The sequence below is a fragment of the Canis aureus genome, chromosome 5 (genome assembly GCF_053574225.1).
Source record: "Canis aureus isolate CA01 chromosome 5, VMU_Caureus_v.1.0, whole genome shotgun sequence".
NCBI classification, from domain to species: Eukaryota; Metazoa; Chordata; class Mammalia; order Carnivora; family Canidae; genus Canis; species Canis aureus.
The window spans coordinates 7,544,586-7,560,351 of NC_135615.1; the positions used below are offsets into that span (position 1 = coordinate 7,544,586).

At 34.6% G+C, this 15,766-nt stretch overlaps 1 protein-coding gene and 1 long non-coding RNA gene across 3 annotated transcripts in view; one reads left to right on the forward strand and one right to left on the reverse strand.

The window, feature by feature from the left end:
- Positions 1 to 15,766, reverse strand: part of GPR158 (G protein-coupled receptor 158) — a 408,845-nt gene that overhangs the window by 243,751 nt on the left and 149,328 nt on the right. The window lies entirely within an intron of this gene.
- The window catches only part of LOC144313654 (uncharacterized), an 83,555-nt gene continuing 73,434 nt past the window's right edge, over positions 5,646 to 15,766 (forward strand). The window contains exon 1 of one of the 2 annotated variants that reach the window (XR_013379283.1): positions 5,646 to 5,924. This is a non-coding gene — a long non-coding RNA (uncharacterized LOC144313654). The remainder of the gene's footprint in view (positions 5,925 to 15,766) is intronic. The other variant, XR_013379282.1, reaches the window with a different exon arrangement.

Here is a 15,766-nt window from a genome sequence, read left to right on the forward strand (position 1 = left end):
AACTGCTAAAGAAGATTTTGATAAATCAGGGATGACTTGTAAGATCACCAACTCTAAGATTCTATGATCAAACCCTAACGATAAAATAAGTAAGTTATATGTATAAAATTTGTAGTATCATCTCCGTAAGCAGAATAACTGAATTATGCTAACAGATTTAGGCAATTTAGTATCTTCATAAGAACATATAGATAGTAACAGATGTAGTCAAAACAGGTCTCATATTCAATTTTAAGTGAGTTGAACAAAATTAAATGAATCAGGAATCTTCTCAGGTTTTAGTCATCTGCTTACTCTCCTCCTCCAATGAAGCCAAAATTATATGCAAGAGTCAAAATTTCCTTTATGTCTTAAAATGTCTGAACATTAAATGTTAGAAGTTCTGGATAGGTTGCTTAAAGACACAATGTTCATTTCTAATACCTGAGCAGATTAAAAGGGGGCTAACAAGGCAAAATAAACTCATCCCATGTGACCAAGATCTAAATCTTACTCTCCTATGAAACAGAAATTTGCTAGTTACCTAAACAGTCTCATTTTGCTCAAATCAGAGACTTCCATGGCTGCTTTCCCTGACTTGATGAATAGTCTATGAGAAGCCCATGAAAATGCAATCTGGTCTGTAGATGAAGAAAGCTCAAGACCTACTTACTCTTAGCACTGAGTTTCTGTGAGTGCATTAAAACCAAGTAGGAGCACCTGGGTGGCTCAGTGGTTGAGTGTCTGCCTTTGGCTCAGGTTGTGATCCTGGGGTCTTGGGATTGAGTCCCACATCAGGCTCCGCATGGGGAGCGTGCTTCTTCCTCTGCCTATGATTCTGTCTCTCTCTCTCTCTCTGTCTCTCATGAATAAATAAATAAAATCTTTAAAATAAAAAAAAGCAAGAAGTGTGAAAAATCATGAGCCCCACAACACATAATATGAATTATTTGGAAAAATTAAAGAACTTAGTCCTCATTCTTTTTTAAAAATATTTAATTTATTTATTCATGAGAGAGAGAGAGAGGCAGAGGGAGACACAGACTCCATGCAGGGAGCCCAACGTGGGACCTGATCCTGGGTCTCCAGGATCAGGCCTTGGGCTGAAGGCACCGCTAAACCACTGAGCCACCCAGGATGCCCAGTCCTCATTCTTACACTACAACTTATATAAAACAAAGCTGTGGGAAACAAGTAACTAATCTCTATCACTATAAAACCATCAGCCAAGAAAGGATAGATTCCAAAGACAGAATAATTGTATGAAACAACAGGAAAATTACATCTTATTCCCTAAGAACATACACTAAAATTTTAATAGTGATTCTCTTAGGATGGTAACATTCAAGTGCTTTTATTTTTTTTTTTTAAAGATTTATTTATTTATTCGGGATAGACAGAGAGAGAGAGAGAGAGAGAGAGAGAGAGGCAGAGACACAGGAGGAGGGAAAAGCAGGCTCCATGCCGGGAGCCCAACGTGGGACTCGATCCAGGACTCCAGGATCACGCCCTAGGCCAAAGGCAGGAGCTAAACCTCTGAGCCACCCAGGGATCCCCTCAAGTGCTTTTTATTCATTTTTGTTGCGGCAATTTTCTGTGCCTTCCAAAATTTTACAAAAAAACTAAATGACTTTTCTTATTAAAAATAGAGTTGTAAAAAGTGAGAGTTGCAAAGATGGTCAGTTATTTAGAAAAACACATCTCTGGGAGTTATTAAAGAAAGAGTATCAGATCCAAAGAAGGCAAGATACTACACAGGTGAAGAAACAATAAGGAACAGGAGAGAGAAAGATGTAAGGAAGTGGAGGATAATAGCAAGCATGCTGGCCTTTAGGCTTTTAAGTGCTCCCTTTCAGTATTTAAATGGCTAGAGACAAGGTACACACTTCAGATCTTAATAACAAAAGTGAAGAAATAAGAACCTATAAGTAATTTAAAATGCTATTACAGAGAACTAATACCCAAAGAATAAAATAAATTATGGTCAGACGGAAGTGTATCTAGATTTTTGCATGTTTCGGGAAGATATGGAGGTACAGTATATTTGTATCATTAAAGATGATGCTAGAGAAGAAAATCATTCAAAAGCACTAGGTAGCAGGAGCTCTATCAATTAAATCACAGCTGATTATGAAACGAAAAGTAGAGACATTTAAAGGAAGGGGGGGTCAGAAAACAGATCCTACATATGCTTAGATTTTCATTTTTTTGTGTTTACTTTTTTTCAGAAGACATATTAAGGATGGACTGAATTATGGATAAATGCTACAAAAGATTAGCGCAAATCTATAAGGTGTCAGGCCAAAATCTAGAGCAAATGTTACTTGTTAGAAAAATACTAAAAATACTGGTTTTTGAGGGCTTCCTGGGTGGCTCAGTCAGTTAAGCATCTACTTTCAGCTCAGGTCATGATCCCAGGGTCCTAGGATTAAGCCGCAAATCAGGCTCCCCTACTCCCTCCCCAGTAAGCTTGCTTCTCTCTCTTCCTCTGCCTCTTGCCCCACCTGTGTGTACATGCTCTCACTCCCTCACTGAAGTAAATAAATAGATAACTAACTAAATAATCTTTTTTAAAAATACTGATTTATGAAAGGGGGAAAATTACTGGTTTGCTTATATCAAAAAGAACAAAGGAGTTTCCATTGTTAGTAATACGTTGGCTGAGATATTCCAATGGGCACTCCCACCTCAAGTGAATCCTCTAAAGATATACTGATGTTCTTTCATCTTTTTTTGATTCCTTTCTTTTGGATTCATTTTTATGATTTCAGTGTTTCTATATGTTATCTTCATAGTTATTTATCCTCTTACTATTACTTTAGATGTTTCCCTAGAGATTACAATACCCATTCTTGACTTATCAAAATCTAATATAAAATTTCTTCCCAGATAATGCATGAACATTAAAATAGGCAAGTAACTTCTCTTTCAATTTATATTCTAGCATATTTCTACAGAACATTATTACTGTTGGTTAGTACAGTCAATATTCATTTATATCTCCATGCTCAATCTTTCTCTGCTTCAATCTTTCCTATTATGTTCAGACTTCCATTTGGGATCATTTTCCTTCTGCCTGAAGATTACTTGTTAATATTTTCTTTGGTGCTGTTCTGATGATTAATTTAGTGATTGCTGGTCTGAGAATGTGTTTATTTCACTTCACTTATGAAAGATGTAACATTCTAAATCAGCACTTACTTTCTTCCAGCATTCTGAAGATGTCATTACATTGACTCTTGGCTTCCACCTTATATGATAAGAAGCCTATTGTTAGTCTTCCAGTAGCTACTTTGATAATTTATCTGGTTACTTATCTGGATGTTTTTAAGACTTTGTCTTTGCATTTGGTCTCCCCCATTACACTAGTTATAGTTCTATCTTACTTAAGGTTGACTTCCACAATCTATGGCTTGATGTTTCTCATCAGTATTCTCACAGTCACTATTCTTCAAAGATTGTTTTGGTTCATTGTTTCTTTCTTCTTCCTTTAGGACTTCAATTTTACCTGTGTTGTACATTTTAATTATACTCTCTGTTTCTTAACTTCTTTTCTACATAGTTCATCTTCTGTCTCTCTACTTTATAAATGGATCTATATAAATCCACCTGATTTGCAAAACACAGGGATCAACTGAATATACATATAGATACAAGGTACTTTTATCCCAACTTACACCTACATAATAATCAATTCCAGATGGATGAAAGAATAAATAAATCTTCTAAGGACAACAGAGAAGAATGTCTTCATAACCTTAGATCTTAGGCAAAGATTTCTTCGTCACAACACAAAAACAGTAACTACAAAGAAAAAGTGATACACTGTACTTTATTAAAACTAAAACCTTATTCTCTCCACAAAGATATCATTAACAGAGTGAAAGGACAAGGTATACAGGCAAAAAAAATATTTTAATACTTGAATTTGACAAAGAACATGTATCCAGAATATAAAACTAATTTCTGTAAGTCAATAATAATAAAAAAAACACATTTTGGAAAAAATATTAAAAGACTTAAAGATGAACTTCAAAAAAGAGGATATCCAAATGTTCAGTGAACATATAAAAAGGCACTCAACTTCATTAGTTATCAGAGAACTGATAATTAAAATGAAAATTAAGTGGCACCCAGGTGGCTCAGTTGATTAAGTATTTGACTCTTGATTTTTGGCTCAGGTCATGATCTCAGGGTTGTGAGATAGAGTCCCAGGTCAGGCTCCATACAGGAGGTGGAGCCTGCTTAAGATTCTGTCCCTCTCTCTCTCTGCCCCTCCCCACTTCTCTAAAAAATAAAAATGAATATGAAAAAATAATTAAAAACATGAAAATTAATACTACAAGAGACACACTACATAATATCAGGTAGCCTAAAATTAAAATTGATATCATACGTTGGCAAGCATGTAAGGCAAATTTTATATTCATATATGGCTGGTAGAAGGGTACACTGATCAAATCACTTTAGAAAACTCTTTGACAATATCTACTACAGAGGGATATTTACTTAACCTTAGGACCCAGCAATTCCACATCTAATTATATACTCAATAGAAATGTATGAATATATATACACTGAGAGATGTATATGAGAACGTTCATAGCTACATTATTCATAGTAGCCAAAAATCCAATGTCCTTCATATTAGAATGGATAGATTATGGTATATTCATCCAATAGAGCACTAAATAAAATTAAAATAAACATATGCTATTGCTATGCATAACATGGATCCATGTAACATTCTAAACTGTTACACAAAAGAAGTCAGACACAAAAGCATGCAAAGTACATGACTCAAATATATAACATTCAAAAACAGGAAAATGTACCTATGGTGTTATAAAAGTGGTTACTCTTGCAATGAGGGCATGGTGTTGACTGGAAGATTCTGGGAAGCTAGTAATGTTCTCTATATCTTGATCTAGGTGGTAATTTACATGAGTATTCATTTTATAAAAACTGCTAAAAACTTTTAAAAACATTTTTAGTGTCAAATATGATTTGTGCAGTTTATTGTATATATGGTATATTTATAGTAAAAGAATTTTGAAAGTTAATAAATTTTAAAAGTTAAAAATTTTAATACATTTTAATTTAACAAATATTGTCAAGTATTGCCAATATATAATTTTGGGAAATTGTCCTACTTCTATTTGAGAAAGACATCAAAGCCTGCTATATTTTCAGAAAATATTCTATATAAGAATTTATGCAGCCATGGAATCCTCATAGTTATAAATTACTTATATTTTCCATGTACACAAGTTTTAACATGCTATTATATGAAAAAAGATACAATAAGTAACATTTTTAGGATGCTTTTAGCTAATATTTAGAATGCTTTTATTATTCAGGATGTTTTTAGCTATATCAGAAAATTCTAACTCAAATAAATGACCCCACTAAGGAATTTATTACAAAAGAAGCCAAGAGGTTGGCAATTCCAATGTTGGTTAATTCAATGCCTTAACATGTCTTCAAAGACCCAAGTTTGCTGCATCTTATTGCTTTGCCATCTTCATGTATCGATTTTGTCTTGAAGCTTAGGACTTCATAATTACAAGATGGCTACAACAGTTCCAAACATCATAGTGTTCAGAAGCAAAAAGAAGACCTTTTCTGTTTTAGAACAAGTAAAACATTTTTCAGAATCCCATCAGCAGACTTTCCTTTGTGTCTCATTAGCTACTGCTTTAGTATGTGCCTTTACTTAAACCAATTACTGGCAAGAGGAATAGATCAGTGCACCAAATTTAGTAAGATTTACCCTTGGTCTCTAAGGGTAAGCAGATACCTGAATAGAATCAGAATTCTGTTAAAAAGGAAGAGAAAGAGAGGTAGGGGGTGGTGGTTGCTGAGGCAACAAGAAGTATCTACTGTAACAGCTGACTGAATCACAATAAAGGACACAACATAAATGGATTTTTTATGCACAACAGGTATCATTCAAAATATCTGCAATGCTGTTAGATTTTAAATACTTTCTAGTTCTATTCTCTATGTACTTTTTATCTTGAAAAATCATAATGAATTCAAATGTCAAAGTTCAAGTAAATAGATTAGCTATCCACTTTTTTGTCTTGTATAGAATAAACAAGCTAAATACAAGGATTATTTTTTTTATTTTTGCCTGTTCAATTACTTGAGTAAACATATATATAGCTACATGACCCAAATCCTTTGCAATAACAGTTATGACAATTACCCATGTTCACATTTAATAATAATAGTCCCGACAGCTAATTTTTATCAGATGTTTACTGTGTGCAGGTACTAAGTTCACCACTTAAAATGTAAGGAACTCTTATTGAATCGTTATAGCAAATATTTAAGGTACCACTGTTATCCCCCCTTTTTGTCAACAATGGAACAGAATCACAGAAAATTCTTTTTTTTTTTAGAAAATTCTTTAAATTTCCCAACATCACACAACTACTAAATGGTGGAATCATTTAGCCATACTGATGACTGGCAATTTTAAAAGATTATTAAGAATTATAAAAAATTATAAAAAATTAATTCCTGATACATACCAAGTTTCATTTTAACAGTATAATGACTTTGTCTCAGAGAAGCTAAACATTACACAACCAAGGTACTAGGTTGTCAATAAACTAAACAAAATGGTAACAATTGTTCTAGAAGCTTCAAGAAAATAACAGTAGACCTTATTAGAATAGCCTTCATTCAGACTCTGCAACTCCCTGGACAGTGTGGGGAAGTAATTATCTAGAGAGAAGGGCTTAGTTACTGGACAAAACACCAACAATGTTAAACTCCCGTGTTTAAAAAAATTCCATAGGACCTTAACAGGTGGAAGTTTTTACATTGGAAGATTTTTTTCTATAACAGTGGAAGATTTTATTGTAATAGATAATCTAGGAAATATTCCAGTTACCGTGTTAAGATATTTTAGGTCAGATTCATGAGTAACATTAAAAAGTCAACAGTTATTTATAAAAACAATATTCCATCATTTATAACATCCACAAGAGGGACTGTTATTATATTGCCTTGTAACCCCAGCAATTTCTATTCCTATGCAAAAAGCTATTAGTGAGTAATGAAATATTAATAGCAAAATGTAGTTGTATCTTTGGCATTGAACCAAATTTTAGCCATTAGTAAATCATATATTTATGCCAAAGATATCCAAGTAGAGCACTAATTTGCTTTCTCTCTGTTCAATACTAACTTAAAAGTTTGTGTTGGATTATTCTAGAAACATAACATTGCAAAAAATCCGTAGACTGCACTTATAGTCTGAATAAGTGAATTATTTGTAACAGTTGAGGTCTTCCAGTATCCTAGAGGTTTGTGCAATATTCTAAAAATAATGTGGAGAAAAATGATTTAAAAATAAAAGATTTCATATAACTTTTCTAACTAGCCAGCTGTTCACCATCAGATAGATCCTTTTTGTTCTGACTTCTCCTAAACCTCACATTGATTCTTGCCCATTCCCTGACTTGCACATCAGTAATGAAGGTACATTTGATTTTGGCTTTTTAAAAAATTTGAAAAAAAAAACTTAGGATGGAAAAATCAGATATATAAAAACAGTTGATCAAGAATCTCATTTTACATATATTTGTCTTGTACTGCCCTTCTCACATCTAGTATCCATTTTATTCTCACAAGAACTTTATGTAGTAGTAAAGGAGGTGATATTTATGCCACTTTATTAGGAGAACTGGGTCACACAGAAGTTGAATATCTAAGATGATCCAGCTATTCAGAAACAAATATGCCTGATACCTAGGTCTAACCTAAGGTTCAAGTCCTTCCTATTCAGACCTCGTTTCCTTCAGATACATTTTTTGCATAGTATGAAAGAAATTGAACTGCTTATTTAAAACTGAAATGGACCTGGCACCACAGCTCTGGACTTCTCACAACTTTTGACGTCAATTCTGTTGTCATACGCATCAAAGCTTCACAATGACAGAAGACTGAGCAAAGTAGGGAAGAATATGTTTCCAGTAAGAAAAAATTGATAATTATAGATTTTGAGTAAATGGCAATAATAGAATAAGCTGACAATGAGTTCTATTTCAGACTCTTATTTTAATATTTCTTTCAAATTCTTCTCATAATACACTTTCTAATTAAATTCACAAATATATTTTGCTAGCCACAAAATGATTAGTTTAATACCTAAACATTTATCATTATGATGATTAGCCAAAACTTGAAATAAATCTACTTCTAGCTGTCATTTTATACAAGTAGCCTATTTTGGCTTTCAATAATTCCATTTTAACTTTTTATAGATAAAACACTCCCTTTTGATTTCTAGTAGGAAACCACTCTCCTTAAAATGTTTTTATAAATGGAGCTAATGCATTTCCTCCACAGGAACCATATTATGTTTGAACTACAATGTATAGGTTTAAAAAAAAAAAAAAAAGCAACACTTGAGAAACCCTGCCAAGAGTAGAGGGAGAAGGCTGTGTCTGGGCTGTCTGTACTTGGCCCAGGACACTTGAAATTAAACCCAAATGACATCAAATAAGAAGCATTCCCAATCATTTTCTTTCTGTTAAAGCTCCAGGAAATCACCCCACAATTAGAGAGTGGTACTATCTTCTCTTACTAAAAACGAACAGCCATTATGTACTTTGAGAGTACAATGTTTTGATGTATAACTTCTGCTTATATGCTTAGTTAACATGTCTCTGGCCAATTCTCATTTTGGAGGGAATTTAGAAAGTGATAAATAATTATTCCTTTTTATTAAGTAAAAATCAATTTACAGTCATTTATTCTCCTTCTTTGTTATATCATTCCCAATCACCTAGTTATAGAGGGACAGGTACCTCACTACAGCACTCACATCCTACACATCGGGGATTAAGCTCTAAAATGACCTGCAGTCAGTCAAATGTTACATAATAAAATTAAGAAACTATGCCTTAAAACACAGTATATCAATATGTATATACACCTATATACAGTAATTCTTTTACATATGAAACTTGAGAACCACTGGGATACCTAAAAAAGAACCAAGAGAAAGGTTCTTTGCAGAAGTGTGTCCATTCAAACCACTCTGCATTTAAGACAATTACTGACTCCCTAGCTAATATGCAATGGGTAGAAAATTCTAATGTGTTCCTGCTTACCCACAGTTTCTACTCCATTTTCTTTAGACATTGAATATCTCTTTTGTTGTTACAAGGATCAGAGAAAATGGAAAAGTCACATGGGGAAGAGTTATGTTCTAACTGTGGGACCCAGGAAATTGAACAAAATCCCCTACCCCTGGACAAGCAGAGCAGGACTGACTCTATTTTGGGCTGCACCCTCCTTGTGCTGACCTGCTTATTGCTTAGGGCACTGCCCGCCCTAGTCAATGACCAGGGCACACCCTAACCGGAAATCCCGCTCAGTGGACCAGCTTGTCTGTGCAACTTTCTGCGATCCCATTGGCCACGGGCCCCTATAAAGTTGCTAAGCCTCTTAGTCTCGGGGTCCAAGTCCCTGCTCCCCCGCGGCGGGTATACTTGGTCCCAGGCTCGAGCTTGTAAATAAGCCCTCGTGTGATTGCATCGGTGTCGGCTCCTTGGCGGTTTCTCGGATTCGCGATCTTGGGCACAACAGTAACACTAACTTTAAATTAAAAAATACAACCAACTGAACATCAATACTCCTTGAATGCCATTCATCAAGAAGGTCCTAGGACCCTACAGACCCTAAGAAAGTGAAGTTACCTTCTGCCAGGTTTCTCTAAACTTGCTCTTAAATGCCCAGTTCATTCTCAAGAGCCCAGTTAATGTCAGGCAAGGATTAATAACTCAGGCATACCGGGGATCCCTGGGTGGCGCAGTGGTTTGGCGCCTGCCTTTGGCCCAGGGCGCGATCCTGGAGACCCGGGATCGAATCCCACGTTGGGCTCCTGGTGCATGGAGCCTGCTTCTCCCTCTGCCTGTGTCTCTGCCTCTCTCTCTCTCTCTCTCTCTGTGACTATCATAAAAAAAAAAAAAAAGAAAGAAAAGAAAAATAACTCAGGCATACCATCTTTCCCCTGTGGTTCCAAGCCATCTTTAGAAGCTGATGCTGTGGGAACCCTAAAATGTATGAGAACAATTCTTAACATGGAGAGTAGCTACCGTTCCTTAGTGGTAAACAGATGTTATTTCTATGATTAGCAGTGGTTTGTTTTTTTTTTTTAAATATATAAGGAGAAATACTAACTAATGAAAATTAACTTTATTTACTTAAAGATTTTTACTAATTGATTATTTGAGAGAGAGAGAGAGAGAGAGAGCAAAGGGGGAGGGATAGAGAGGGAAGAGAGAGAGAATCCCAAGCAGACTGTGCACTGAGCACAGAGCCTGACATAGGGCTCAATCTCATGACCCTGAGATCATGACCTGAGCTAAAATGCAGAGTCTGACACTTAACTGACTGACCCAGGTGCCCCTAGAATTAATTTTAAATTTAAATGTTCTCTTTGAAGCTAAATAGACTTACATAGTTAGAAGAAAGATGTGAAGAGAGGCAACATGGTATGATAGAATAATGAAATGAAAGTAAAAAAATAGAGCCTAGTTTTTCCAGGTCAGAAGCTATAACTTTTAGTAATTTCTGTGTTCCAAGTACCTACCCAAACATAATGCCTAGTTCCTTACAGGTCTTAAATAAATATTTGCTAAACTTAACAGTTGAGTTTTAGGTCTATAAAACAGACCCTGGACAAGGGATGTCTAAGTAAATTCCAGCTATAACATTCCTGCCAGGTCTCATACCAAGGAAACCAACATCATAGAGTACAAATTACAATAAAGTGTTATAGTTCTACTTTAAGAAACACTGTCAATGAATTTCATCAATTTTATCATTTTCTTTTATCTTTACTGAAGTGTGTTTTTGCCAAAATGAATTTCATGACATAATCCAGCCAGTTAACAGTGGCAATGGTTCACAAACCTGTGAGCACATGAGAATCACTGGCAATCTGATTCCCTCTACAGATCTACTAAATTGGAATCTCCAATGATAGGACCCCAGAAATACATTTGCCAAAAGGTTGCCTATGTGATTTCGATAAATACATTCTACACATCTCTTAAGTTTAAAACAACAGAACTATATGTATATACACTTTCTTCTTGGATGCCATATGTTAACAAAGGACTTTTTCCTTTTTTATCTATCCTTTGACTCCATTTTTTGTTTTTATATTGTTTTTTAACCTTTTATTAAAAATACTTCAAACGTACAAAAGCAGGGCAAAAAGAAAATTGCCATGAACTTCTCAACAATTATAGATTCATTGCTAGTCTTCATCTATACTGCCACTCTCACATGTGATTTTGAATCAAATCCTGCAGAGAACAAAGGATCTTTTTTGAACCATGATAAAATGGGTTCTTCTCAAAGTAATGTCACACCTCAACTGTAGAACTTGCATGACCAAAGTCTCTACCTTGGAGTGCAGAGTCTAGGATGAAATAGGCCAGATACACTGATGAAAGCTACAGGCAGTGATGGCAATTACTCTTCAAAGCCATTGCTTTCAGCCTTTCTTACAGCTTATTTTATTCCCTACACATTTTAATGTGCTACCACATCTCATGAAGTCATGTTCAAGTCAGTCTGTTTTTCTGCTATGGGTTCATCAATAGAATTCTCTTGTTCATCTTTACTTCTAATAATAATAAAGCTTAGATAGATCTGAATCAGTAGATCACACCAAAACAAACCTAATTGGTAGAAAAGTGTGACATTTGTCTAACTTGAGTGCTACAATTAAGTCAACAAAGAAAAAAATACTGGAAGTATGACTAAGTGTGTCATACCACATTCTAAGAAAAGATGGGCCTGTCTTTTCTTCTCCTTTCTTTTCTTTTCTTTTCTTTTCTTTTCTTTTCCTTCCTTCCTTCCTCCCTCCCTCCCTCCCTCATTCTTCTCTTTTTTCATTTTTTCTTTTCTTTTCTTCCCTTCCCTTTCCTTTCCTTTCATAGATCTGAAAGCAGTATTAACCCAGTAGAAAGAAGGTACCATTAAAAAAATAAACATAGACATTTACTGTTACAGTACTATTTATTGTAATTTGAGTATTCAGTACGGGGCCAAATGTGGTATGTTACAGTATATTGTCCTTTCAATAGGGAGTATTCCAGTCTATTGTACTTGATTCTCTTTGGTAGTTAAAAGAATGGTATCTTTCCAAAAGCTAAGGTCTTAACCATTCATATGTTAATTAGTCAAAGTGCAACAACTTATCCTTGAGTCAACCTAGTTTCATCTATGTAGGAAAGGTTTTCTTAATGAAGTATATCAGAAAATAAAATTCAACCCCAACAAAGACCATAAATGGTTCCTAAATATTCCCAGGTTCTAATTTCTAAATATCATTCATATCAAAGATACAATAGGATGAATCTCAGGAGACTAAAAATCCTATATGGTATCCCTAGGGTAGCCTGGTATTCCTCAATTTTGGTCTATCTGTATTGTACAGCTACTCATTAAACGATCCAAGGATCGGAAAGGAACACTGAAATACCTCACTAAACTGGAGTTCCCTCCTGCTAAATTTCAGTGTATGTGACTTTGCTTCTGTGCTTTTTTCAGCAATATAAAAATTCTGTTTCAATAAATGTGAGCCATTACTGTAGGGAACAATTATAAAAAGTAGGGGAAGTATGTGGAATAGAAAAGTAAAAGGTACCTTAGCTAGAAGAAAAATGTTTTAAAAAGCTAAAAGGAATAAACACAGATGTTATATAATCTTATATCTGTTTGAAAATGGGGCTGAGTAATATATGTAAAAGGTAACAGACTATCCTCTGAGGCTGCATTTTGGGAGAGACACAGTGGGGATCCAAGAGCTAGATTAACAAACCAAAACATAAAATCTGAAAACTAATGAATATTTTGGACAGCAGGCTAGGTAATGGAAATAAAACACATCTTAGTATGCACTAAGTTTTGCAACAAAGCAAAACAAATTTATAAGCTTTCAACAAAACCTCCAGGTACATTGATCCTAGAACATTTCCAGTGAGCTAGAAAAGGTAAATAGAAAGCAATCACACGTGGAATTATTATTAAAGTAAGATGTAGAAAATGTCATTCACATTTTTTCCTTAATATGCTATACTAATTATTTCATTTCTGTGGACAAAAAGAAAAATTTATAATAACTTTTATTGGTTTATTGGACACATTGGCTTCTAACTTGACACTATTTTATGAATGTGTTCTTCAAGGTTTCCAAGGACTAAAGAAATGTTCCAACAAAATAAACTCATAAGGAACCAAATATTTACATTGTGGAATATATATTTAATAAGGTACTATTCTTGACATTTATAAACAATTTCCAACTGACATAAATAAAGTCATCAACAGGCTTCAGTCTTCCTGAATCTGACACATCCTCTTCAATCATAGTTCCAAACATGGGTTCCAGGAACAAAAATTGTGAGAATTCCTCAGTATCTAACACCACGTACTGCCTGCATATATTTTTATTTCTTTTATATCAAGACAGAAATCAGTGCTTTCTTATTCTGGAACATTTCAAGTGAATTAACTCTCAGACCAGTGGACTAGCCAAATCGTAGGAACAAATTGTATATATATTTTGGTATTATGTATGGGACACACTGTTGACAACTTCCACTTTTTAGATCTTTGTCTTCAGTTTCAGAAAATGGCTTATCTAGCAACCAAACTATGTTACAGTAGAGCAGCACATTCAACATGAAAGCCCACTAATAGAGTTACTGTAATAATATATACAAACTTCCCAAAAATGGAAATTTTAAAAAGGTTCTAAAAAATAAATAAATAAAATAAAAAAAATAAAAAGGTTCTGATCATTCTACCAAATAAAGTAATGATAAAAAGACTTGGTATTTCTTGCCAAACCATTCTGAATTCCAATCTCTTTTCTTCATTGTTTTCTTCTGTTCTCCTCTAACCTTTTTGTAATTTTGTCAACTTTTCAGTTTTGAGTTAAGCTCAATAGTTAAAAATGAAGTACACAGGCAATTAACTCCTCCATCAATAGTAACAGTTACAAAAGCCATTGTGGCAATTTACATTTTGTTAGTGCTTCATTGCTCCTGCCTTCCATCTCTAAGAATCATAAATCCCCAAACTCCTTCAGAATACAAGTCTAGCACAGATGGAAGAAGTTTTATTTCACTTGGGAACTGAGAAGGTGAAGTCATTCCAAAGTGGAAGAGAACATAACCAGTCCACTGTGCACCATTTAATTCAATGATTCCCTTGTGAGGTGCTTCATTTTCTGGTGCACCGCTGACAGCAGAAATGCTGCTTAGCACAGCAATATATTAGCCATTTGTGAGGCATTAGGTTAGCATATACCTAAGGCCATGGAAAAACGGAAGAAGTCGATGGAATCAGGTTGTCTGAATGACCGAATCAAGGCTTCAGAATACTCCTTTTTAAAATGTGCCCAGGTGTATAAGGTAGAAAGGCATTTCAGGTACTGAGGGAGGTATTGCTTCATTCCACTCTTTTGACTGAATAAAACAAAAGTTAAATGCCAATCACAGTTTTTATACTTTCATTCTTTCCCTTTCTCTCCATCTCTTCCCTTTTTGCCTTTTTCTATGCTGTGTAGACTTATCTCCAGAAATTGTAAACAAGTGTGAAAGCAAGTGTATAAAACTTAACCTCACCCTCAGCCCTATACTTTTTATCTCCTGCTTTACTTTCTTTATTGTGTTATTGTGCTTATGATCATCTGACATATTTTATTTATATTATTACCTATGCATAGTAGGCATTTAATAGAAAACAGATCTGTGGATAAACAAACATGTTTGCTCAAAGTGATGCCGTAGTGTAGGAGGAAATTTAAGATTTTAAGTGTGTAAAAATAATAAAGAGTGGGAAGCTATGGCCACAATTAGCCACAGGGAAGACTGCGAAAACTATTTAAAATTTACCTACAGTGCTCTTCCAGTCTCCTTTTTATAGCTTACCACACCCTCTTCAGCTCCACCTCTTCCCTACCTACGCATCCCTGGCAGCCAGGATCTTCATGATGTGGATGATAACGGTGATGATAACGGTGATGTACTAAGTGCTCAATCTGTCTCAGGCACTGTACAAAAATTTTGTACATTTTATCTAATTACCACAACAATCCTGTATGGTCAGAATTTTATATAGAAATAAGAAAAGATTAAGTGATATTTTGGTGAGGATCAAATCATTTAATATATATTAAGTGATTAGAATAGTACCTAGCTGTGTTACCCACGTATCTGCTTCGAAAACTACTGTTATTATCATTCTTGATTCATCTCCATTTTGGCAATGAAGAAATTGAGACTCAGAGTGGTAACTGAGCTGACCAACAATACAGAATATGGAATTGAAAGAATCTGGATGTAACCCAAATCAATGTGGTTCCCAGTCTGTGTTTTTTCCACCATGTGACACTGATACCCTTTGGCTGATCAAACTTTGGACTCAGTGTTACTGTAGAGTCTGTCCTCCCACTAAAATAAGCCATGGCCTGAGATTTTGAGAGTAGAGCTACTGCCAACTTTTAGGGTAGTACTCCAGGACTATTTTCTGATACAAAATAATATTCTGAGCTAATATTTTACATATAAAATTGATTCATTTATATTCTCTAATGATGCACTTTGTGTTCACCTAGCCCTTCCCAAAATATTTTCCATAAAACAATACTTCCATTAGGTGCTCTTCAAAGAGTTTCCTGGAAAACTAAGTATGACAATAAATGAATTGTATATTTCTCTTATAGAATCAGAAAGCATTTTGG